This window comes from Octopus bimaculoides, chromosome 21 (assembly GCF_046866305.1).
Source record: "Octopus bimaculoides isolate indiv1 chromosome 21, ASM4686630v1, whole genome shotgun sequence".
NCBI classification, from domain to species: Eukaryota; Metazoa; Mollusca; class Cephalopoda; order Octopoda; family Octopodidae; genus Octopus; species Octopus bimaculoides.
This window is the reverse complement of record NC_142948.1, coordinates 5090230-5114775: the sequence shown is the minus strand read 5'-3', so window position 1 is coordinate 5114775 and position 24546 is coordinate 5090230. Positions and strand designations below refer to the sequence as shown.

Sequence of the window (24546 nt, the reverse complement as noted above, 5' to 3'; positions counted from 1 at the left end):
GCGTTTGATGCTGTCATCGCCATCATCATCATCATCAACATTGTCAATGCCTTCTTCATCATTATCATCATCACTATCATCATCATCATCATTGTCAATGCCCTCAGTGTCATCATCTTCATCATCAACATCATTGTCATGATCATTGTCACCATCGTCATCATCATCATTGTCAATGCCTTCATCATCAATATCGTCATCATCATTGTCAATACCTTTGTCGTCATCATCATCGTCATAATTGTCGTTTTTGTTGTCGTCATTGTCATCATTACAGGCATTATCATTATTGTTGTCATCATTGTTGCTATCATTATTACTCCCAACATCATCATCATCATCAACAGCATAGTAGCAGTGGTGATGGTGGTGATACTAGTGATAATGGTGATGGTGATGTTGGCAATGGTAGAGGTGGTGCTAAGGGTGTTGGTGTTGATGGTGGTGGTGGTGGTGGTGGTGGTGGTAGTAATGGTAGTCAATGCCATCAGTTTTCTAAATGATTTTCATTGACATCAGCATTAGCATCAGCATCAGCATCACTTTAATATTCATTCGCTTCTGGTACATTTTTTTCTTTCCATTGCTAGGTTTTTTTTTTCCTTCCCCACCCCTCTCCCCCACCCTCTCTCTCTCTTCGGTGCAATCCATTCCACAGAATGGTCAGAAGAATAAGGAATGCGATAAATGTCACACGTAAATACATGAGATTGGTGTCGCAGGTGAAAGTTCAAGTGGTTTGAAGAGAAGGCGAGAAGTGGTTTTTGCGGTTTGCTGATCCACACAGCGAAACAGGAAAGACAAAAAAAAAGGGGGGGGGGGGGTAAAAAAAAAACACTAAAAAATAAGGGAAAAAAAGGCGGTGAAAAAAATAACAAAACGGCAATCCACTTCTGATTGTCCTTCACAAAAAAAAAAGAAACAAAAGGTTAAGGATGATTTGAGATTTGCAGTTCTGTGCAACAAGTGTATGTACTACTGTATATGCATATATGTATATACACACACACACACACACACACACATATATATATACACATATATATATATATGTGTGTGTGTGTGTGTGTGTGTGTGTTTGATAAGTGTCTGTGTATATGTATATATGTGCATGTTCAATATGTGTATGCATATATGTGTATTTGTGTGTGTTCAATATCTGTATGTATATATATATATATGCATATTTGTATATATGTATGTGTTCAATAAATGTACACGTGATCGGTATGTGTGTGTGTGTGTGTGTGTGTGTTGATGTATGTGTTACATTTTACCATGATATTATCAGGAAAGAAGAGGAAATGCTTGTGACATTTGCAAATACTTTCTGACAGGTGAGGCAATGCTGCTGCTGATCACCTGAGATCATTTGATTTCCTGGTCATTTGCAGGTAAATGTCTGCAGGACAACAACAACAAAAATAAAACCAACAGCAAGGCGTTAAGAACTTTGTGTCAGAAACTAGAGTTTGTTCCCTAAATGCTTAGAAATGGAGCAAACTGATGGAATTTGTACGAAGAATGTGACGGTAGAGGAAGAAATGTTTATGGATATTCTCAAATCGCTGCTGTTGGTGTTGTCATTGTTTTTATTATTGCTTTTCCTTGCTGGCATGAGTTGGACAGAACTTTTGGTAATAGTGTTTTATAGCTTCATGAAATTAAATGTTTTGCTGAAGAGCACAACATTCTGCTCAGTCTGGGAATTGAACCCATTATGTACACATTGTGAATGCAACACTCTAATCACTAGACCAAGCAAAATCAAACACTATGTGTATGTGTACGTGTGTGTATGTGTGTATGTGTGTGTTTATCTTTCCTCCATTCTCGTCACTCATATTTTACAATGATCACCACCAACCCACTGAACTACCAAATTATCTCTCCCCCCCCCCACTTCCACATGTCTCTCACACTCCCCATACACTACACAAGCCTCTTTCCAGCACACCCATTCATAGGTCATCTCTTCCCCCATGCTTCTCCTGTCTACTGTGCCATCATTATCATTCTGCTGCTCTCCTCACCATTTTCCAGAATCCAGTAGGTTCTTTTGTATTAAATAATTGGGCACTTCTTCACAGGTGAGACAATGCAGCTACTGATCATCTAGGTAATTCTTCAGAATTCCACCCACCCTATAACTTTTGAAATAGCAATTTAAAAAAAATTTTTTTCAAATTTATATGTTTTCGATATCAGAGATAACGATTTAACAAAAAAAAATTTTTAATTTCAATCTTTTCCACCCAATTTATTGGCTTTGTTTACAGTTGACAAGATGTGCTGTCATGCACAAAATGACAGCCTCCAAATTCTGTTTCCTGATTGGGTGAAAATGTTCACACTTTAAACCTCTATCACTTTTTAAAAACATTCAAGCTAAATTGCTGAAGTTATTTCACTTTTTCCAGAAAAATGTTTTTTAACTTCCCCTGTGCTAGTGCCAAATAAAAAGCACTGAGTCCACTCTGCGGAGTGGTTGGTGTTAGGAAGGGTATCCAGCCATAAAATCTCTGCTAAAACAAACACAGTATCTTTGGTTGGATTTTCCACCTGACCGGCTCCTGTCAACTGCCCTGCCTATGCATGCATGGAAGATGGATGTTAAACAATGATGATGATGATGATAAGGATATATGGTGTGTGTGTGTGTGTGTGTGAGTATAAAGTAAACAGAAAATGGAGAAATATTGATCAACAACAATTGACCAACATTAATTATTACTTTTTAATACAAATAGACCATATCACATCTAACAGCTGTTTCTGCTTCCAGTGTTCATATTTGGTAATACATCTGATCTGGAACGTGGTGCTTTAATTACTTGTTCACCATAAATAATTGAAATCTCTTTTGTATTTGATTTTTCTTCTTCCTAGTTTTTCTCTCCTAAAACATACAGAAGAGTTATGACTTTGCATACATTGCTTTGATAATGAATTTAAGATCTTCATAAAGCCTATGTGTAGAATCATAATGATGTAATTTTACAGAAAACACACCAAAGTTTTCAAAAATATATTCACACATCCCATATTTTTTATTTTTTATAACTATATTATTATTTCATTTCTGTTTCATAACCATTCCCTTGTGCCATTTTGTTGTCTTTAACATTTTTGCATTCAGCTTTCTCTCTCTCACTCTAGTAAGTTTTTGCTTTTTTTTTTTGGTCCGATCTGATTCATCTTTATTATGCAATGCTAGCTAAATGTTCTTGTTCACCTCTGTTATCAGCAGACACTTTCTTCATATAATAACAGTCTCTGGTGAATAATGATAATGATAATAATAATAATAATAATAATAATAATAATAATAGTAGTAGTAGTAGTAGTAGTAGTAGTAGTAGTAATAATAATAATAATAAATAATAGAGATTTCTTTATTTAATCACTAAGAGTTTACACAAAGATGACGGACAGTGCACAATAATAATAATAATAATAATAATAATAATAATAACCCTTTCTATTATAGGCATGAGGTCTGAAATTTGGCAGGGAGGGGACTAATCAATTTCATCGACCCCAGTGTTTCACTGGTACTTAATTTATTGACCCTGAAAGAATCAATTTCAAAGTTGATCTTGGTGGAATTTGAACTCAGGACATAACGATGGGCGAAATACCACGAAGCATTTTGTCCAGTGTGCTAACATTTCTGCCTGCTTACTGCCTTAATAGTGATGATAATAATAATAATAATAATAATAATAATAGACAATAATAATGCTGATGATAATAATAATAATAATAATAATAATAATATTAATGATAATGGTGATGAGAATGTTGATGATGATGATGATCATGGTTGTAATAATGATTGCATAAAATGCTATCAAACAAACATCAAAAGCATCCGTTTGTGCCTAATATCTAATCACGAAAAAAAAAAATGGGAAGACCCTCCCCACCCACCCATTCACCCACCCCTGGAGCAATTATATAACAATGTGAAAACGAACAAAAAATGAGAACCGAACCTGAAAATAAAAATTAGTGCTTTAGATATTTAATTGAAACTATAATGATTGCAATATTTTAAAATCCAATAATTTTGCCTAAAAATACCTTCCAATTTCTACCCTTTTTGTCAGAATTTTTGAATTACCGTTAAAAACAAAATGAACATGGCAGGGTGGGATTTTTTTTGTCTTGTTATTTGTTTTTCTGGGGTTTTTCAAGTTTTTTTTTCATTTTTTTACCTCTTTTTTTTCTAAGTGAAGTTATTTTATCATAAAATCTATTATTGTATCTTATTAGATTTTAGTTCCTTATTATCCTTCATTATTATTATTATTATTATTATCATTACCATTATTATCATTATTATTATTATTATCATTATTATTATTATTATTATTATTGATGCTCTGGATGTATGGGCGGTCACCCCATCCTTCTGAAACCGCACACGTTGAATAGGCATATGTTTTTGCTGTGATTCAGTCACAAACAAGTTGTTTCTCATCTCAATGTAACACTCTGAGTTCACAGTAACAACATTTCTATTATTGTCTTCAAAAAAGTAAGGACCAATGACGGCAGCTTTTGCAACAGCACACCAGACCATCACTTTTGGGCTGTGCAATGGTCTTTTGTGAAGTTCTCTCTGATTTTCAAGAGCCCAATAACGCCAGTTCTGTTGAATCACCATGCCATTGAGATAAAAATGAGCTTCATTACGCATTAACAAAATGAGGTTGTCACTTGTCTCAAAAATTGCTTCCACCTAACACACAAAGTTAAGCTGCTGTGCATAGTCTCTTAGTTTCAACTGTGGCCCAACGACCAATTTGTACAGGTGGAAATGCAGGTCTTCATGCAAAATATGCCTTACTGATTGATTACCGATGCCAGGTTCAGTGGAATGCCTCTGAACAGAACAATTCAGACTCCATATCAAAGCTTGTCTGATACGTTCCACATTTTTCAAGGTCCGTACCATTAATGGCACCCTCACCAGTCTCCTATTCATTAGTGTACTACGTGTACGAAATGCATTCATCCAATGTAAGATTGTGTTATGGGTGGGAATGGCTTGATTTTGGTGTATGTTGATGTGGCACCGAAACTCACACTGAACAGCTGTGACAGACTCGTTATTCTTTACATAACTGTCGTTGGCAAACACACAATGCTCTATCATCCACAGCACCATGGCTTCACCTGAAAAGAAAAAAATTGCTAAGACACCACGAACTGAATGGTACCTGTTGGACATATGTCCCTCCCCTGGGGCTGAGTAATAGCCATTTCAAAAACGCCCATCCTCTCTGCCCCACCCTGTACACACAATAAACTGTTGCTTTTGGAAGCTTCGTCAACTTAATTCTATTGGCAGTGTGCCTGGCATGTGCCAGAACAACAGTGGTGGAACAGTTCTGTTGTTCCAGGACTTTCTGTAGTTGAATCAGTTCACCGTTTACCTGAAAAATAAAGAAGAGGATTAGATTTTCAAGCAAGGTTTTCTCAAAAAATGAAACGTTAAACCTACTATGACAACTGCTTAAAATTGGTCTCAGTTTATCTGCAAGACCTAGTATATATGTATGTATGTGTATATATATGTTTGTGTGTGTGTGTGTGTGTTTCGTGTATGTATGTATGAATGTATGTGTGTATGTATGTATGTGTGTGTATATATATATATATATATATATATGTATGTATGTATATATAGTAAGAATTTACAAAAAAAAAACAAAAGACGAAGATAAGTATGTAAACAATAAACAGATGTATTAGTTTGATGTTTGGGAAAAGAGAGTAAGGAATGGAATAGGTAAATCACAGCCTACAAATGTTTCATAACAAAGTGATGCTCGTTACATATATATATTAATATACATACATATATATACGTATATACATACATATATATATATATATATATATGCATACACACACGCACTCACTCACATACATATTTATACATACATATATATGTATTTATGTGCATACATATATATAAGCACGCACAAACGCATACGTATTCATCGTATGTATTATTAGCTTTTATAGAAGACATTTTAATGTCGCTGTTGAATGAAAGCTTCGGATATATGTCAGCTTGTCCTGACAGTCAAGTTACGTACTTCACTTATTTCATTACTTCACATAAGAAGAGAAAGAAAACAATAACAACAACACAACCACAAACAAAATGAAATGAGAAAATGTCAGGATAGCCTGTTCTCAGGAAACAATGGCATTTTTCAAAGAAAATATATCAGGTTTCAACTCCAGAGATTTCTTTGTTTTTCCTCTGATATTTTATTATCATCATTATTATTATTATTATTATTATTATTATTATTTTGCAATGGCTTATTAAAGAACGTTGTTGTTTATACAACAACTGTTGCCTGTTTCGATGTCTTTGTGGTTTGTTCTCATGCATGAGAAGAGTTCGCGGAAGAATTTTATTAAGTTCAGTCCTCTTGAACAATGCAGAATCTGGTCCATGTTCTCCTTTTTTGTGTCAGAGAACACAAAAGGGAGATAAAGAAGTGATGTATTATATGTCGTAAGCTGGTTAAAAGAATTAGAAATTATATACAGGTAAACAGTAAAAAGAAATGTCCCAAAAGTTTAGAGCTGTGGTTCTCAGCCATTTTTGTTTTTTGAGCCTATGGAGCCTTTTGGTTTCTCTTTTACTCAGTGGAGCCATTTAAAGTTTTAAAATGTCCCTTTATATTTTTATTAAATCAGTACTGTGCCGGTGGCATGTAAAAAGCACCCACTACACTTTCAGAGTGGTTGGCATTAGGAAGGGCGTTCAGCTGTAGAAACCTTGCTAGATCAGATCAGAGCCTGGTGCAGCCTACTGGCTTGCCAGTTCTCTATCAATCTGTCCAACCCATGCCAGCATGGAAAGCTGACATTAAATGACAACAACGACAACGATGATGATGATGATGATGATTGTTAGGAATTTTATAAAAAAAAATTTGTTAAAATATTTTGTGTATATTTTTGTATACAGGCGCAGGAGTGACTGTGCGGTAAGTAGCTTGTTTACCAACCACATGGTTCCGGATTCAGTCCCACTGCGGGGCACCTTGGGCAAGTGTATTCTACTATAGCCTCGGGCCGACCAAAGCCTTGTGAGTGGATTTGGTAGACGGAAATTGAAAGAAGCCTGTCGTATATATGTATATATATATATGTGTGTGTGTGTGTTTGTGTGTCTGTGTTTGTCCCCCCAGCATTGCTTCACAACCGATGCTGGTGTGTTTACGTCCCCGTAACTTAACGGTTCAGCAAGAGAGACCGATAGAATAAGTACTAGGTTTACAAAGAATAAGTCCTGGGGTCGATATGCTCGACTAAAGGCGGTGCTCCGGCATGGCTGCAGTCAAATGACTGTAACAAGTAAAAGAGAGAGAGAGAGAGAGAGAGGAAAGAGTATAGTACAAATATAACCAGTTTATTGCGCATAAGTTTTAACAATTAAAGTTTATATGAACCTTATTTGAAAAGCTTCCTCCTACTTTTTTGAATTGCAAAGTTTTTGATCAGACCCTCAAAATTAATCTTAAGTAACACATCTGCATCTATACTTAGTAGTGATAAAGGCATCCCGGTTATTATTTTAGCAAGTTTAAAATGATTTTTTTTGTGCCGTAAGCCATTTACTATTTTTGTGGTATCCCCCCCCCCCTCCTTCCCTTGATGCTCTAAGCACGTGGTTATTTTGCTTTGAATTTTCGGAATAAAGAATTGTGATGCGCGAGCACAACAATTTCATTTTAAACATCAAATTCCGCTTTAATTGTAATCTACACAACCTGGAGGATATTTGTAGAAAATCTCAGCATGAAACATGCTTTTTCCTGAAAGTTATGAAGTAACAAAGTTGAATCATGAGAATTTTTCCGAAACTCCTCTCGTTATCCCTCGGGAAAAAAAAAAAAAACTGTTTCACAACAAATTCCGATGTAATCAGAATCTACACCATCCGAAGGGTATTTGTTGAAAATTTCAATCAATAAAACGTATCCCTTTTTCAAGAAGTTATGACGAAACAAATTCAGAGAGGTGGGGAGGTACCTTTTGTGTAGGGTGCCGAAAAAAAAAAAAAAAAAAAAACGCAATTGCCGACCGAAATCCTTTACAATGATAATCTTTTCCACAAAATTACATATCGGCTGTTAGGGCAACAGGGCACTTGTAACCCACGACGCTATAGTACACTATTCAACCAAATTACAGATCGGCCAGTAGACCTGTTGGGTAAATATAAACCACAACGCTATAACACACAATTTCACCAAATTACAGCCAAGTCATTAGACCTGCAGAGTACCTATAAAACCCACGACGCTATAGTACACTATTCAACCAAATTACAGTCGGGCCACTAGACCTGCAAGGTGTCTATAACCCACGACGCTATAGTTCACTATTGCCTCAATAAAATAAAACCACACCGGACTTTAAATAAATAACAAACACGCGTGTGTGCTTGCCAATGTTTTGTAATTATTTGTTATAAGGCGGTCTCTCGAGGACGGACCGAAAACTTCTGTAATGAATAGGTTTGTTGTGTTGAGAACTTTAGAGACATCAGATCCAGCTTTTAAAATGGCAATCTTTCGTATGTGGTGGCAGGCTTCGTTAATTTCCGTAAAAAAATCCGAAAGAATTTACCTTTAAAAATATTTCGTTTCCCGAAACCGAGATGCGGAAACTAACGAAATCACCCGAATTTATACGTAAATTCTGTTGTCGTTCCCGTTGAGACAGCCTCGATCGGAGACGTTCCCTACATGCCTACCATACATTAATTAATTAATCAATCTGTTGGGTTCTTTCCTTAAAAGACACGCACATATAAATATATATATATATATATATATATATATATTACACACACATATACATACATTATGCTGTGTGGTTTGCGGGAGGCATTTGGCTAAGGCCAGAAATTTGGGTCTAACGTGTTAGAAATAGCAGCCAAATCCCTACCTTAAACTCCACGGCATAAAGTGTGTGTGTGTGTATGTGTGTGTGAATGTTCTAATGTATTTTTATATATGCGTATGTGTATATGTGTGTGTGTGTATATACACACACATGCTTATATGTATGCATAACCTCCCCCAGCCCCCATTTTACTTGTTTCAGCTATTAGAATGCAGTCATGCTGCAATAGTGTCCTGAAGTATTTTAATAGAATATATCGATCTCAATACTTAATCTGTTTGCCGAACAGGGACGTCGACAAACCAGGACTAGTTGTCAGGGAAATAAACACAAACCAGCATACGGCAAGGCTTCGGCCAGCCTGTAGAAGACATTTGGCGAAAGTGTCACGCAGTGGGATTGAACCCGGAGCCATGCGGTTGGGAAGCAAACATAGGCTCAACACCCGAAATTTTTGGGGAAGGGGCCAGTCGATTAGATCGATCCCAGTACGCAACTAGTACTTATTTAATCGACCCTGAAAGGATGAAAGGCAAAGTCGACCTCGGCGGAATTTGAACTCAGAATATAAAGACAGACAAGCACTTCGCCCGGCGTGCTAACGTCGCCGCCTTGGCAAGCAAACACCTTACCACACAGCCACCTCTGCACCCATTTAATTTAATTTCATATTTTTTATTTTACCACATGAATTTCGTTTCTAATTTTTTTAAAAATAAATTATCAGCGATTCTTTTTTGTTTCGTTATTTTATTAATTAAAAAAAAAAAGACTGAAAGAATACAATTTGCATAAAATGAAACGGACGATGACAGCAAAAATGAGAGAAAAATCTAAATAAATTAGGAAAAGAAAGACTAACAAAATTTACTTGTTCCACTCTGAATAAAACATTTGAGACAACTTAAATCAAGGAATTTCAACCATTTTTTTTTTTTAATCAATGGATCTCTTTGATTACTGTTTTATCCTGGTGGGTTCCCAAAACCATTCGATGTTTAAACACTAGTTTTACAGAAACTGTATATATAGTGAACAGGTCGCGGTCTCAAAGCGACGAAAATATTTTGACAAATTAAATTCAAATGTTGAAGTGAATCTAACGGATTTTGTGTGTTATTTTAAATGGCTTATAAACACCTTCCACGCTGCAATTATATATATATATATATATATATATATATATATATATATATATATATATATACACACACACATAAATACTTTATGCTGAACTTCTTTCAAAATTCCTTTTTGGGTTTTTCACACGTTAACTTGTGGAAGTTGAACTATGGAAAATGGTAGAGAAAGACCTCTAGTTGTTTCTTGCAATAGAAACATCTAAAGAAAAAAAAAAAATTTTTGTCCTCAATTACTATTTTGTTACATGGACCCTTAAAAATTTCATATGGACCCAGTTGAGAACCACTGACCAAAAAAAAAAGAAAAAACATTCCAAGAACAGAAAATCCCAGGTGTGATAACGAGACTGAGTCACTAGAACAGCCAAGTGCCCTCACATGTTAACAGCTGATAATTAATTCATGGCAGACGAGATGTCAAAACGTCGTTGTCAACGAACCAACTGTATGAAATTAAATGTGAGGCCAGTGTCTAAATTTGTTTCATTTCTATTAATGAAACTCTTATGTATATTCTGCGTCTAGCTGTAAGTTTACATATATATATATTTGAGTGAATTTATTTCGTTTTGTAGACGTCTTTCAACACACTTGCATGAAGACATGTTTCATTTCACCCAAACATACACGCACACACATGTAAGAAGTTCGATATATTTTTGCCAAAACTGACCCGGGTCATGTCTAACTTAATAGAACCATCTGATAGAATCAGTTAAGTCATTTTTTTAAAGTCAAATGTTGTATTATCATTGCCTATTCGCGTAAGGAGTTGACTTATATCCAGGTATGGATGGTTTGTTTTGTATTTCTTGAAGAAATTTGACTAAATATCGTTTGATAATGATGGGATCTTTTTCTTCATTGATTTGTTTATGGATAATGTTAAATAGGATCTTTTTCTTCATTGATTTGTTTAGGGATAATGTTAAATAGAGCAGAACCTGTTGTGGAAAATTAATTACGCTTCACTGAATTTATTTGTTGTTAGCTTGAATCTTGTATAGGAAGAATGGGTTCGATGTATGGCATGGATTCCCAGCTGTGGAAGATTTGATGTTGTGGTCGTATGAGTGTAATGCAGGTTCTGTATTCTGCACATTGCACAAATGGTGCATATGATACATTGATATTTGTACGGGCGGGTGCTGGAAAGTTCTTGGCAATAAGGGTGTCAAACTATAGTGTTTGACCCGAGCTCAAAAACGAAACAAAATTAGTGTAATAGGTGTAAAAACAACTTGCTGGGAACGAATATGAAGAAAGAAAATGCGCGATCGAGAACGGGGGTGGGTGGTGAGAGGCCTCGGAACGGGGGGGAAAGGGCTCGGAATATTCGCATCTTGAAAGTTCTCCCCCCCCCCGGCGTTCGCGAGCGCGCATTTTTTTTTTTTTCATATTCGTTCCCAGCAAGTTGTTTTACACCTATTACACTAATTTTTTTTTTTTCGTTTTTGAGCTCGGGTCAAACATAGTTTAGAGGCCATGGAATGACGATGTGTGACGACGTGAATGTTCCGAGTCCTCTCCCCACCCTGCCTTTCGCGAGCGCACGTTTTTTTTTTTTTTTTTCATATTCATTCAGAGCAAATCGTTTTACATCCATTACACTATTTTTCTTTTGTTTCTTGGCTCCGGTGAGGCGTCTCGGAACATTCAGGATGTGAATGTTCCGAGCCCTCTCCCCACTCCCCCGTTCGCGAGCGTGCATTTTTTTTTCACATTCGTTCCCAGCAAGTTGTTTTACAACTATTACACTAATTTTTCTTTCGTTTTTGAACTCGGGTCAAATGCATTAGTTTGATCTTTTTCAGTACCCCCTCGTTTTTATATACACACAACCTTAAGTGAAATATGGTAACTTTGCACAACTTATTCTTTGAAAGTCTTAGACAACAATCTTATTTATTATCTTAATTAAATTTTGGTTCAAAACTTGGCATACGCAGTGTGCCGCACCCCCGAATTTTTTTTTTCCTTAGAACTTTCATAAAAATTAATATTCCTCAGTGAGATTTTCCACAAATGAACGTCAGCTGTTGTAGATTCTGTGATCCTCTGTTTGGCTGCACCTATGGAAACCTTAAACATTAGTGAAAATTTTAAGATTTGGTATATTTTCTGATTTTCTACATTGAATCTCAGGGGCTAATTCATTTTTTCAAGAAAAAAAAAAAAAAGTTACAGAGGTTTAAGGTTTTATCAATTTTTACCCTCTCAGAAAACAGGATTTGGAAGCTGTCATTTTGTGCACGACTACACGTGTTGTCAACTGTAAACAAATGGCCACTTCATATTTCATGTGTTTTAAATATTTAATAAGTGTAAAAGAGTGGAGGCGCAATGGCCCACTGGTTAGAGCAGCGGACTCACGGTCATAGGATCGCGGTTTCAATTCCCAGACTGGGCGTTGTGAGTGTTGAGCGAAATCACCTAAAGCTCCATGAGGTTCCGGCAGGGGATGGTGGTGAGCCCTGCTGTACTCTTCTACTACAACTTTCTCTCACTCTTTCTTCCTGTTTCTGTTGTGCCTGTAATTCAAAGGGTCAGCCTTGTCACACTGTGTCATGCTGAATATCCCCAAGAACTACGTTAAGGGTACACGTGTCTGTGGAGTGCTCAGCCACTTGCACGTTAATTTCACGAGCAGGCTGTTCCGTTGATCGGATCAACTGGAACCCTCGACGTCGTAAGCGACGGAGTGCCAACAACAACAACAACAACAACAACAAGTGTAAAAGGACCGTTTTTACTTCTGCAAAGAGATTGTCCATATTAGCCTGCCTCCTGCCCTTTATTCTTTGACCGATTCAATATGGGAGAGTCTACCAGCTGTTTGCTCTCCATTGACATATCTCTCAAAATCACTGAGGCACACACACTACAATGTACTGCAACAAGGAACTGAACCTTGACTGTAATGCTACCCTTTAATTTTCACCATGATGTTTCTATATTAAGTTCTTTGCACTATATCCATTACATACGGTAATGCCATGGTTAGATATCCGAGATAATAATTCTAATGCTACCAAAACTAATAACAACCAATAATTTTATACCAATGTCATTTTGCTTTTCTCTCTCTCTCTTTCTCTCTCTCTCTCTCTCTTTCTCTCTCTCTCTCTCTCTCTCTCTCTCTCTCAAACTTAAGAGCCATTTATATCATTTGTTAATGGATTACTTCATTTTATAATGTACTATACAGGGTATCTGGGGAAGAACAATAGATCGAAAGTGGAGATATGCTTACACAACACTATATAACAGAATCTAGGAGAATTTCAGCTGTTGATTTATTACAGACTCATAACAGTGCTTTGGTTCGTGTTTCGTCTGTCGTAGCTGACCAAATGAGACCAGATTGTCTGCATCAGAGCAGAGATAACTTAGTCTTTCCACATCGGTTGTTTTGACATCAATAATCTTACGCCACTAAATGTCCTATGCTTTCCAATGACAAATCAATCATTGTAACAAGGCAATAAATTGTTAGTGACTGCGTAATGTATGAAGCGGTCATCTCGACAAGATGTCCTTTTAAGCAACATCTTCTTTCTTATTGAGGTGGTTTTCCAATCGGCACTGTTCTTATCATTTCTGCAAGGACCTTGGTAATGATGTGTAACCTTTTAGCTTACAGATAACTCCGTCACTTATAATGCTCCTTTTTATTCAAATTGTTTTGGATCAATCCTGCATTATCGCAGAGCTTTAAGATTTCAGTAATGTGATTGTCTATTTTTAGAATGACATTATAGGGCAGGTGTGATAGGCCAGACCTGCTCCGTTTTAGCATAAAACAGATAGAATAGTCAGACCAAATTTTAAATGCTGAAGGGTTAAGCCTGTATAGGTTGTATTAAAATACAGTAATACCTCGACTATTGCAGGTGTTACATGTCTGTGGAGCACTCAGCCACTTGCCTGTTAATTTCACAAACAGGCTGTTCTGTTGATTAGATCAACTGGAGCACCTTGTCATAACCAACGAAGTGCCAGTTGTCCATCACCCTCCACCTACTTCGCAACCGATGTTGGTTTGTCTACGTCCAATCACTTGGCAAAAGAGACTGAGAGAATAAGTACCAACATTAAAAAAAAGAGATAAATTAGTTCTGGGATTGATATACTCAACTAAAAATTCTTCAAGGTGTTGCCGTAGCATGGCCACAGTCTAATGACTGAAACAAGTAAAAGAGGAAAGATATAAAACATGTTATACATTGGTGCAGGTGTGACTGTGTGGTAAGAAGTCGGCTTACCAACGACATGGTTTCTGGTTCAGTTCTACTGCATAGTACCTTGGGTAAATGTCTTCTACTATAGCCTCAATCCAACCAATACCTTGTGAGTAGATTTCGGAGACGGAAACTGAAAGAAGCCCACTGTCATCATCATCATCATCATTGTGATTTAATCTCCGTTGTCCATGCTGGTATGGGTTGGACGGTTTGACTGGGCTGGCACGCTGGGAGGCTGTGCCAGGATCCAGTCTGATTTGGTATGGTTTTCTATGGCTGGATACCCTTCCTAATGCCAACCACTCCGAGAGTGTAATGGGTGCTTTGTGTGTATGTGCACACACACACACAAATATATATACATACACAATTGTGTGTGTGTGTATATATATATATATATTTATGTGTGTGTGTCTTTGTGTCTCTTTGTTCACCACCATCACTTGACAACCGGTGTTGGCATGTTTACATCCCTGTAACCTAGCAGTTCAGCAAAAGGCTATAAAAACTAAAACTAAGTACTTGGGTTGATTCACTCAACTAAAATTCTTCCAAGCGTTGCTCCAGCATGGCCACCACCAATGACTAACACAAGCAAGAGATAGATATATCACAAAGATTAAACTATTTGGTAAAGATTAGATTGAGATTCCTACTTGATTTCAGACAAAGAACGCCAACCCCGACTGGCATAAAAGTATAAATGTTATAAATGAGAAGCACCATTTATTTGGTAAAGCAAAGGACAGCTTTGTTATTTTATTCAGTTCCTGTCAATATGCCTACCATTTTGGCGTTAATAAATGCATAGGATTTCTATATATATATATTTATTTATATATACATATATATATATATATATATATGTATGAAGAGTTTTAGTTGCTAATGCATTATTTATATATACTTACAAGCTTAACAAACAACTGACAACGAAGATTTTGGTCACGATGACGACGACGATGAAGATGATGATGGGGATGGTGATGATGACGGAGATGGACAAAATGGTGTTGGTGACGTGGATGATTCAGTCGATGTTTACTGTCATTCTCACTATGTCATAACAGAGGAGTTTAAAAGAGACGACTTGTAGAAAGCATTCAATAGGTTAACCCCATTAACCTATCATTGTACTATCATTACCAATAGACAAGAAAAAAAAAGAAAGCAAAAAAACCCCTGCCCCTGCCATCACTGCTGCTACGACTACTACTACTACTACTACTACTACTACTACTACTACTAATGTGTCTGGGATAAAAATGCTCTAAGATCTTGTGCTGTCTCTTTCCATTTGAAACAGTCCATGAATATTTTATAAGAGTGGTTGTGTGGTAAGTAGCTTGCTTACCAATCATATGGTTCCGGGTTCAGTCCCACTGCATGACACCTACTATAGCCTTGGGCTGACCAAAGCCTTGTGAGTGGATTTGGTAGACGGAAACTGAAAGAAGCCCATTGATGTATTCGACTTACCCCACTACCCCGAAATTGCTGACCTTAAGCCAAGATTTGAAACCACTCTTATTATTATTACTGAGTGAGAGAGCAGTGCATGCCATCAAAGTGGCACTGGGGTAAAACCTATGAAGCCTAGTGCACCCCTCATGACCACCTGTCTGATAAGGGTACAGCAGGCACATGCATCACAACCATATGTGTGTGACATAGTGATCTCATATCAAGATAAACAGTGCATGACTTTTCAGGTGGGGCCCAGTTAGAATGCTCATACACCATCTTCAGTGGGAGAGTCCATCATCATCATCATCATCACAATCATTATTATTATTGTTGTTGTTTCAATGTGGTGCATCGTTTGGATTGAGCAATCGTAGTAATTGGTTGCTGTTACTTACATTGTTAATTATACAAAACAATCTTCTTCCATAGAAATTTAATTAGTTTTGAGATTTCAATAATATTAACAAAACCTCCCCACAAAAAAATGTAAAAGAGGAAATTCTACTGAACCAGTCCAATTAATTTAAATTATAACTTCTATCTATTGGCATAAATTGTCTTCACATTCACCGAAAAATTTCCTTCCTCCTCAACAAACAGAATCAGAGAGATGATGTTACAAGTAAACAACGTGAAACTAATGTTTCTACGTTGAAATCCATTGTTTTTTTTTTAGCTTAATTCAAAGATTACTCATGATTATATGTTGTTGTAGGAGCATTCCACCGGTCATGATGACGAGAGTCTCAGCTGATACGATCAATAGAACAGCTTGCTCGTTAAATTAATGTACAAGTGGCTGAGCACTCCACAGACACATGTACCCTAAAAGTAGTTCTCAGGGAGATTCAGCGTGACACAGAGTGTTACAAGGCTGGCCCCCTTTGAAATACAGGTACTATGCATTTTTGCCAGCTGAGTCGACTGGAGCAACGTGAAATAAAGTGTCTTGCTCAAGGACACACGCGTCACCGAGAATTGAACTCATGACCTTACGATCATGAGCCGAATGTCTTAACCACTAAGCCACGTGCCTTCACACGAATATATATTGCACATAGACATACATAGGTGCTGGCATGGGTGTGTGGTAGGAGGCTTGCTTCCCAGCCATGTGCTTTTGGGTTTGGTTCTAATGTGTGGCATCTTCGGTGACCAAGTTTTAAACCAACAGGGTTTGGGGTCTAACCATATTCCATAATGTTAAACCCTTTATGGATGGGTAATCCAGGGTAATCCCATTTTGAAGAGGCCTTAAGCCAACAGCTTTTGGGATCTGATGATACGCCATAAAGCTAAGCCCTTTATGGACGGGAAACCCAGGGTAATCCCATAAACTAGCCTTTTCCAGTAAAAAAAAGGTGTGTGTGTGTATATATATATATATATATCATGGCTGCAAACTCGTGTTCAAGTATTGCCATCACCTGATAGAAAGTCCCACACAATTTTTTATAGTTGGGAAAGGATTTGCACAAATCCAATCCCACTCTTAGAATATGGACCACATAAGGACAGAAAAAAGAACCAGTCTACATCATCGAATATTGTCAGTGTCACAGGTTTTCTCTCAGAGTTTCCATCCAACAATATATGTACATGTGTATGTATGCACGAGGACGTGGAAATACCTGGGTTGGTGTCTAGTCATGTGGTTGGTCCACTGGGAGTGGGAGGCCCCTCTGTTGTTTTCACAACATCTCTCTAATTGAGGGGAAACTCTGAGAGGAACCCTGCTACACTGACCATATTTTATATATATATATATATATATATATATAAATATATATATATATATATATATAAATATATATATATATATATCATCATCATCATCATCATCATCATCGTTTAACGTCCGCTTTCCATGCTAGCATGGGTTGGACGATTTGACTGAGGACTGGTGAAACCGGATGGCAACACCAGGCTCCAATCTAATTTGGCAGAGTTTCTACAGCTGGATGCCCTTCCTAACGCCAACCACTCAGAGAGTGTAGTGGGTGCTTTTATGTGTCACCCGCACGAAAACGGCCACGCTCGAAATGGTGTCTTTTATGTGCCACCCGCACAAGCCAGTCCAGGGGCACTGGCAACGATCTCGCTCGAAAATCCTACGGGAGCCAGTCAGGCGGTACTGGCAACGACCACGCACAAAATGGTGCATCTCATGTGCCACCCGCACAAGAACCAGTCCAGGGGCACTGGCAACGATCTTACTTGGCTTGCCGGGTCTTCTCACGCACAGCACTTTTCCAAAGGTCTCGGTCAGTAGTCATCGCCTATATATATAAAACTAGACACCAATATCTAAGCCTTGTCCAAGCCTACTTAGGTTATCTATGAAGAAAACCAAGCAATACCAAAGTAAGTGATTCCGAAAGACTATGACTCTACAAACACTTTCTATTTTACATGAATAAAGAACATAAGAAATTCCCAATGAAGCATAACGTGTGCTTTCCCCTCATCAGCTGCCCCAAATAGATGTCAATGTAGTTTCAACATCTGTATATATATATATATAAGGTTGAGGAGGGTATTGGATTTAACCAAACCCCGGAGGATACAGGTAATACCGAGTAAGTGCTGTATACCGATTAGTTTGCCCCAAGTACTGTTCTCTCTTTTTTCAGCACATCACACTCTTTACCACTTCATACTAAAAATATCCACCTATGGATATAATAATAGATTACTTTATTGTTTCTGTCTCCGATGAAGGGAAGTACTGGATCTTCCCAGAAACAGCTGTAAGACTCTATCCATAAAATTCTTTAACCTTACCTTTGCTCTCATTATCTTTTTGTTTTTATATATTTACATATATATGTGTGTACATAATGGTGATGTTGATGTTAGATCGTATGGTTGACCATTCTTGGTGACTGTTGAATGGCCATTGCTATAATACAAGTGACTCAAAGGATGAGAGATTGATGATGATGATGGTAGTGGTGGTGGTGGTGATGATGATGGTGATGAGTTTTCTTAAACTGTTACCATTGAGGCTGTGCTGCTGTCAATATATTTGTTTATTCACCAATTCCTGTTGATGAATCAACAAACATATTGTTTGAGAAATATTTACAAATCTTAAAAATAAATCTTGAATTTTTATAATTTTGGGATTTATGATATATTTTTTAGAAATATAAATAATAAATAAATAAAATAAATAAATAAATAGCTGATTCTGAATTTAAATTTAAAAAGATAAATATTATTTATAAGGATGATACATTATGGTCAAATGAAAAATTTTTATATGATTTTTCATTTCTTTGAATTTTCAAATGTTTGTTTTTGCTCTTGTTATTATCTTCTTTCTTTTTTTATTAAGAAAAATATTCCATTTCATTTTTCATTGTAAAAGATATTTCTTATTTAAATATTGAATTATTAACAATCTTCCAAATATATATTTGAAATATACTGCAAGGTTAAAGTGGGCTGTAAACTTCCAATCACATTTCTCAAAATTCTTTTGTATAGAATAATAATATTTTAAGAATTGATATAAAAATTTTCACTTTCTTTCACAACTTCAGTCTGAAGTTTCCAAAGCACGTTATGGTTTTATTTTTCATTTCATTTTTCATTTTTTCCTAGTTTTGACAAACTTCTCTCTAAGCACAAAATAAAATCACATTAATTCCATCGGTACGAAATGTGTGGAGTCTTCACCTGAACTCCGGTTGACCCATCAATTTGTTTCTTTTGGAATTCAAAGGAGACACCCTCGAGCCATGTATCAATGCCGACAATGTTTTCTGTCTTTTGATATGTCTGACATCAAAATCAGAGCTTGCTCACCGAGAGAAACGACTAAGACAGACAGACACTAAGACAGATAACAACTGAGTGACTAATATCTCCATTTGAAATGATATTTTTTTCCCCTGTTCCCTCCATCTCATATATCCTGATATCATTTTATTAGTTTTATCTGAGCAATATTATTATTATAATTCATTCATATTGTAGTTTTGTCTCCTTTTTCTATGTCTTCAAAACTTCCTTGTCACTTTAACTATCACCATCATTCAACATCCGCTTTTCGGTGCTTGCATGGGTCAGGCAGAGTTTATTGGTACGTGTATGTATATATATATATATATAAGTGTGAATGAGTGTGCGTGTGTATATATATATATAGGTGCAGATGTGGCTCTGTAGTAAGATGTTTGCTGGCCAACCATATGGTTCCAGGTTCAGTCACACTGCATGGCACCTTGGGCAGGTGTTTTCTACTTTTGCCTCATGCTGACCTTGTGCCCTCCCTTCAAAATTTTCCTGGGACCAGCCCTGCTGAGGTATATGAAATCCATTTCCCTCTCCTCTGAAAAATTGCTGGCCTCAAACCAAAATTAGAAAGGATTATATTAGTTTTTCTCCATCTCTAAGCAATAATATTATGTGTAGTCACGTCATAGTGTTGTTTAAGGAAGTGACCTGACAGAATCGGTAGAATGCTGGACAAAATGCCTTGCAACATTTTCTTCTATATTCACACTCTGAGTTCAAATTCCATTGAGGCTGACTTTGATGTCATCCCTTCAGGGTCTATGAAATAAGTACCAGCTTACTGGGGTCCCCTTCCCCCAAATTTCAGGCCTTGCACTTAAAGGGTATTGTTGTTTTCTTTCCATTTCTTATATCTTCAAAAAAAATTATTGGCATTATACCAAGACATTAAAGTTTTGAAATCATTTAAAAATCCCATTTATAAGATGACAAAAAAAAAAAAATAATAATAATGAATTTTTTTATTTATCATTTCACTGATCTGTTAAAATTTATAGCCTGACCTAAAGCATGAACAATGAATTTCTTTTAAAACTGTAACTTTGACCCACAATAGATAAAATTTTGGATATAAACTAGAAATAAAATCATTCTTAGAGTTCTGAATGGTGAGATTTATTTTCTCCTTATAGCAACATATTCTCAGTTTATTTCATAAAAAAATAAAACTGTCTCCATTAATTTCACAGATTTTTGTATGTGTGTGTGTGTGTGAGAGAGAGAGAGAGAGAGAGAGAGAATGAGAGAGTGAGTGAGTGAGTGAGTGAGTATGTATGTGTGTGTGTGTGTTTCTTTTTCCTCTAGATATAAAATAATGTTTTCTAACAAGTGTAGCTGTGTGGTAAGAAGTTTGCTTCTCAACCACATGGTTCCCAGTTCAGTCCCATTATAGGGCAAGTATCTTCTACTATACTCTTAGGCTTAAAAAAGCTTGTGAGTGGATTTGGTAGACGGAAACTGGAAGATGACGACATCTGCTCCAGTGTTCCACTGGTACTTCTTTCATTGACCCTGAAAGGATGAAAGGCAAAGTCGACCTCAGCAGAATTTGAAACCAGAACATAAAGATGAACAAAATACTGATAAACATTTTCTCTAGAATGGTAACAATTCTGCCAGTTCCCTGTCATAATAACAGTCACACATCGATGTACTTTAGTGTTTGGGGAATTGCCACAAGTTATCTCTTTGGCATTTCAACTGACCATATCTGGCCCAAATATTCTACTTGTATTGTGTTCAAACTGACCAGACTCAGCCTGTTACAATCTGACTGGACTCAGCCTGTTACAATCTGACCAGACTCAGCCTGTTACAATCTGACCGGACTCTGCCTGTTACAATCTGACTGGACTCAGCCTGTTACAATCTGACCAGATTCAGCCTGTTACAATCTGACCAGACTCAGCCTGTTACAATCTGACCGGACTCAGCCTGTTACAATCTGACCAGACTTGGTTTCTGAAGGCCATTTTAAAAATAGTTATTTCTTGATGATAGTTTATAAACTATCATTAAAATGTCAAAGCTGTGAGCTAGGCCATGATTAAATTTGGAGCAAAGTTAAAAAGTTAGCCTTACATTTGATCAAGTAATCTGAAGGATAGAGAGTTAAACAGAGCATAATTTGAAAGACCGACATGTTTGTGTGAGATTTCATTTCATATTGGGCAAAGGTTTTATGGTTGTTTTTTTAGAAAAGTTGAAACAGGCCTGTAAGGAGGATTGTTTAAGCTGTCTACAATGTCTTGACTAGCACCAGAATTGTAAATTTATATGTGTCACTTGGCTTGACAAATGGTGTTGGTTTGTTTATGTCTTTGCGATTAAGTGGTTCAGCAAAAGAGACAGAGTATGTACATCATCATCGTCATTTAACATCAGTTTTCCATGCTGGCATGGGTTGGACAGCTTGACAGAGACTGGCAAGGTCAGGGGCTCCCCACCAAGTTCTGTAGTTTGTTTTGACTTGGTCTCTGTAGCTTGATGCCCTTCCTCATGCCAACCACTTCACAAAGTGTACCAGGTGCTTTTTATGTGGCACCATCACCAGTGCTTTTTATGCGGCACCAAAAACACTGGGGTTGGCTCCAGAGTAACCACAGTCCAGTGACTGAAACAAGTAAAATAGATAATGATCTCCAATATCAGTTGATTCCATTCTTATTCCAAGCCTCCTAAAAGAACACTAAGAACCATTTTCTTTGCTTCAAGAACAAATGTCCTAAACTCTCACCAACGGTTACCCATCTCCCTCCTGACTCAACAATCCCAGTTCTCAACAAGAATTTATAGAAAAGAAAGTTAAAATTACTAGATTTTTCTCTCTTTCATTTTAATTCGTTTATAAGTTTTGGGAAATTTGGAAAATATCTGATATTAGTGACTTATCAGTGAGAAGACAAGAGATATCAATTATTGTCCATACAGAGATATCAAATGACATTTTGTTTTTATTTCATATTCATTCAATTTATATATTTACAATTGATAGAATATATCACTTTGCTTAAAATTAGTATAAACAAGACATATATATATATGTGTGTGTGTGTATGTGTAAGTTTGTGTGTGTGTGCATGAATGTATGTATACATGGAGAATGTATGTATGTATGAATGTATGTTTGTATGGAGTATATATATGTGTGTGTGTGTGTGTGTGTGTGTATGAATGTACGTATGGAGAATATATATATATATGTGTATGTATGAATGAAGAATACATGTATGTATGTAAAATAACTATATATGTACGTATGTATGGTAAAAACATGTATATATGTACATATGTATGGAGAACATATGTATATAAGTACTTATGTACACACACACACACACACACACACACACACACATATATATGCACACAAACACACACACACGTACATATGTATTTATATATGTACAGGCAAATATATGCATCTACATACGTATACAAGTGTGTGTGTACAAGTACGTATGTACATATATATATATATATATATATATATTATAAATATATATATATATATATACATATATATATATATATGCATACACACACACAAACACACACACATATATACACACACACGTGTGTGTACATATATGTATGCATGTACATACATATGTTTGTGTGTGTGTATACATACACGTATATCCTATGTAGTATTTTTTCTCCATACTATCCACTACTTCATGACTTTGATATATAATATATCAGAAAGTTTTACTTCCTACAGTTATTGGAAATGTTGTAATCTAAATCATTTCACAATTAAAAGATTCATGAAAAAAATATAAGAGCTTTTGTGATCAGATCTGAGTCTTTTGTATCCTTATGTTTCAATATTGGATAAAATATAAATAATAAAAGTTCAATAATATATGATAGACCATTGAATAACTGAAAGAAATTCTTTAACAGCCATGTTGATATTGCTGGTATTATTGTTGTCGTAATCAATTTTTATTTATATATTTATCTATTTATTTATTGCTGTTGTTGTTGTTGTTAGTGGATTGGACAAAATGCTTAGTAGCAATCTTTTTAGCTCTTTATGTTCTGAGTTCAAATTCTGCCAAGGTAGACTTTGCCTTTCACCCTTTCAGGGTCAAGAAATTAAAATTAAACACAAGTTGTGTACTGGGGTCAATCTAATCGCCTGGCCCCCATCCCCCAAATTTTGAGCCTTGTGCGAAGAGTAGAAAAGAAAAGGAAAGAATGTCTCTCTATTCTTTATTAAAAAAAATCTAACTTTGGTTCTTTGGCCATGAATTTTGAAGGGTGGTGAGCTGGCAGAAACGTTAGCATGCCGGGCGAAATGCTTAGCAGTATTTCATCTGTTTTTATGTTCTGAGTTCAAATTCTACCGAGGTAGACTTTGCCTTTCATCCTTTCGGGGTTGAGAAATTAAGTACCTGTCGCATACTGGTGTCGCTCTAATTGACTGGCCCCCTCCACCAAAATTTCGGGCCTTGTGCCTAGAGTAGAAAAGAATATTAATTGACCTTGATTTAATGTCTAATTATGATTCAACATATATATATGATTATTTTTATTCTCTTTTGCAGGTAAGTCCATCCAAAATTTGCTTTAATTCCATCATCAGTTCAAGAATCTGCGCTCTTTGGACACACAGTATATCAGGTATGTGTTTAAACGAAACATTGTTTCCATTTTGTTTTGATCAGCTTCACTAATATATCGATCAATATGTATTGCAAACATACTTGTTAAACACAGGGCTACATAAGTGGGCCACCTGCAGCCTTATGGCTACATGTGGCCTTCTTAATGAAGTACAATGATTAACATAGGCACAGGAGTGGCTGTGTGGTAAGTAGTTTGCTTACCAACCACATGGTTCCAGGTTCAGTCCCAGTGCATGGCACCTTGGGCAAATGTCTTCTACTACAGCCTCGGGCCGACCAAAGCCTCGTGAGTGGATTTGATAG

General features: G+C 36.4%; 2 long non-coding RNA genes across 2 annotated transcripts in view; both read left to right on the top strand.

The window, feature by feature from the left end:
• The window catches only part of LOC149131480 (uncharacterized), a 520436-nt gene that overhangs the window by 165085 nt on the left and 330805 nt on the right, over positions 1 to 24546 (top strand). The window lies entirely within an intron of this gene.
• Positions 10234 to 24546, top strand: part of LOC149131481 (uncharacterized) — a 260458-nt gene continuing 246145 nt past the window's right edge. Inside the window, exons 1-2 of the long non-coding RNA XR_016237823.1 lie at positions 10234 to 10618; positions 24163 to 24238. This is a non-coding gene — a long non-coding RNA (uncharacterized LOC149131481). The remainder of the gene's footprint in view (positions 10619 to 24162; positions 24239 to 24546) is intronic.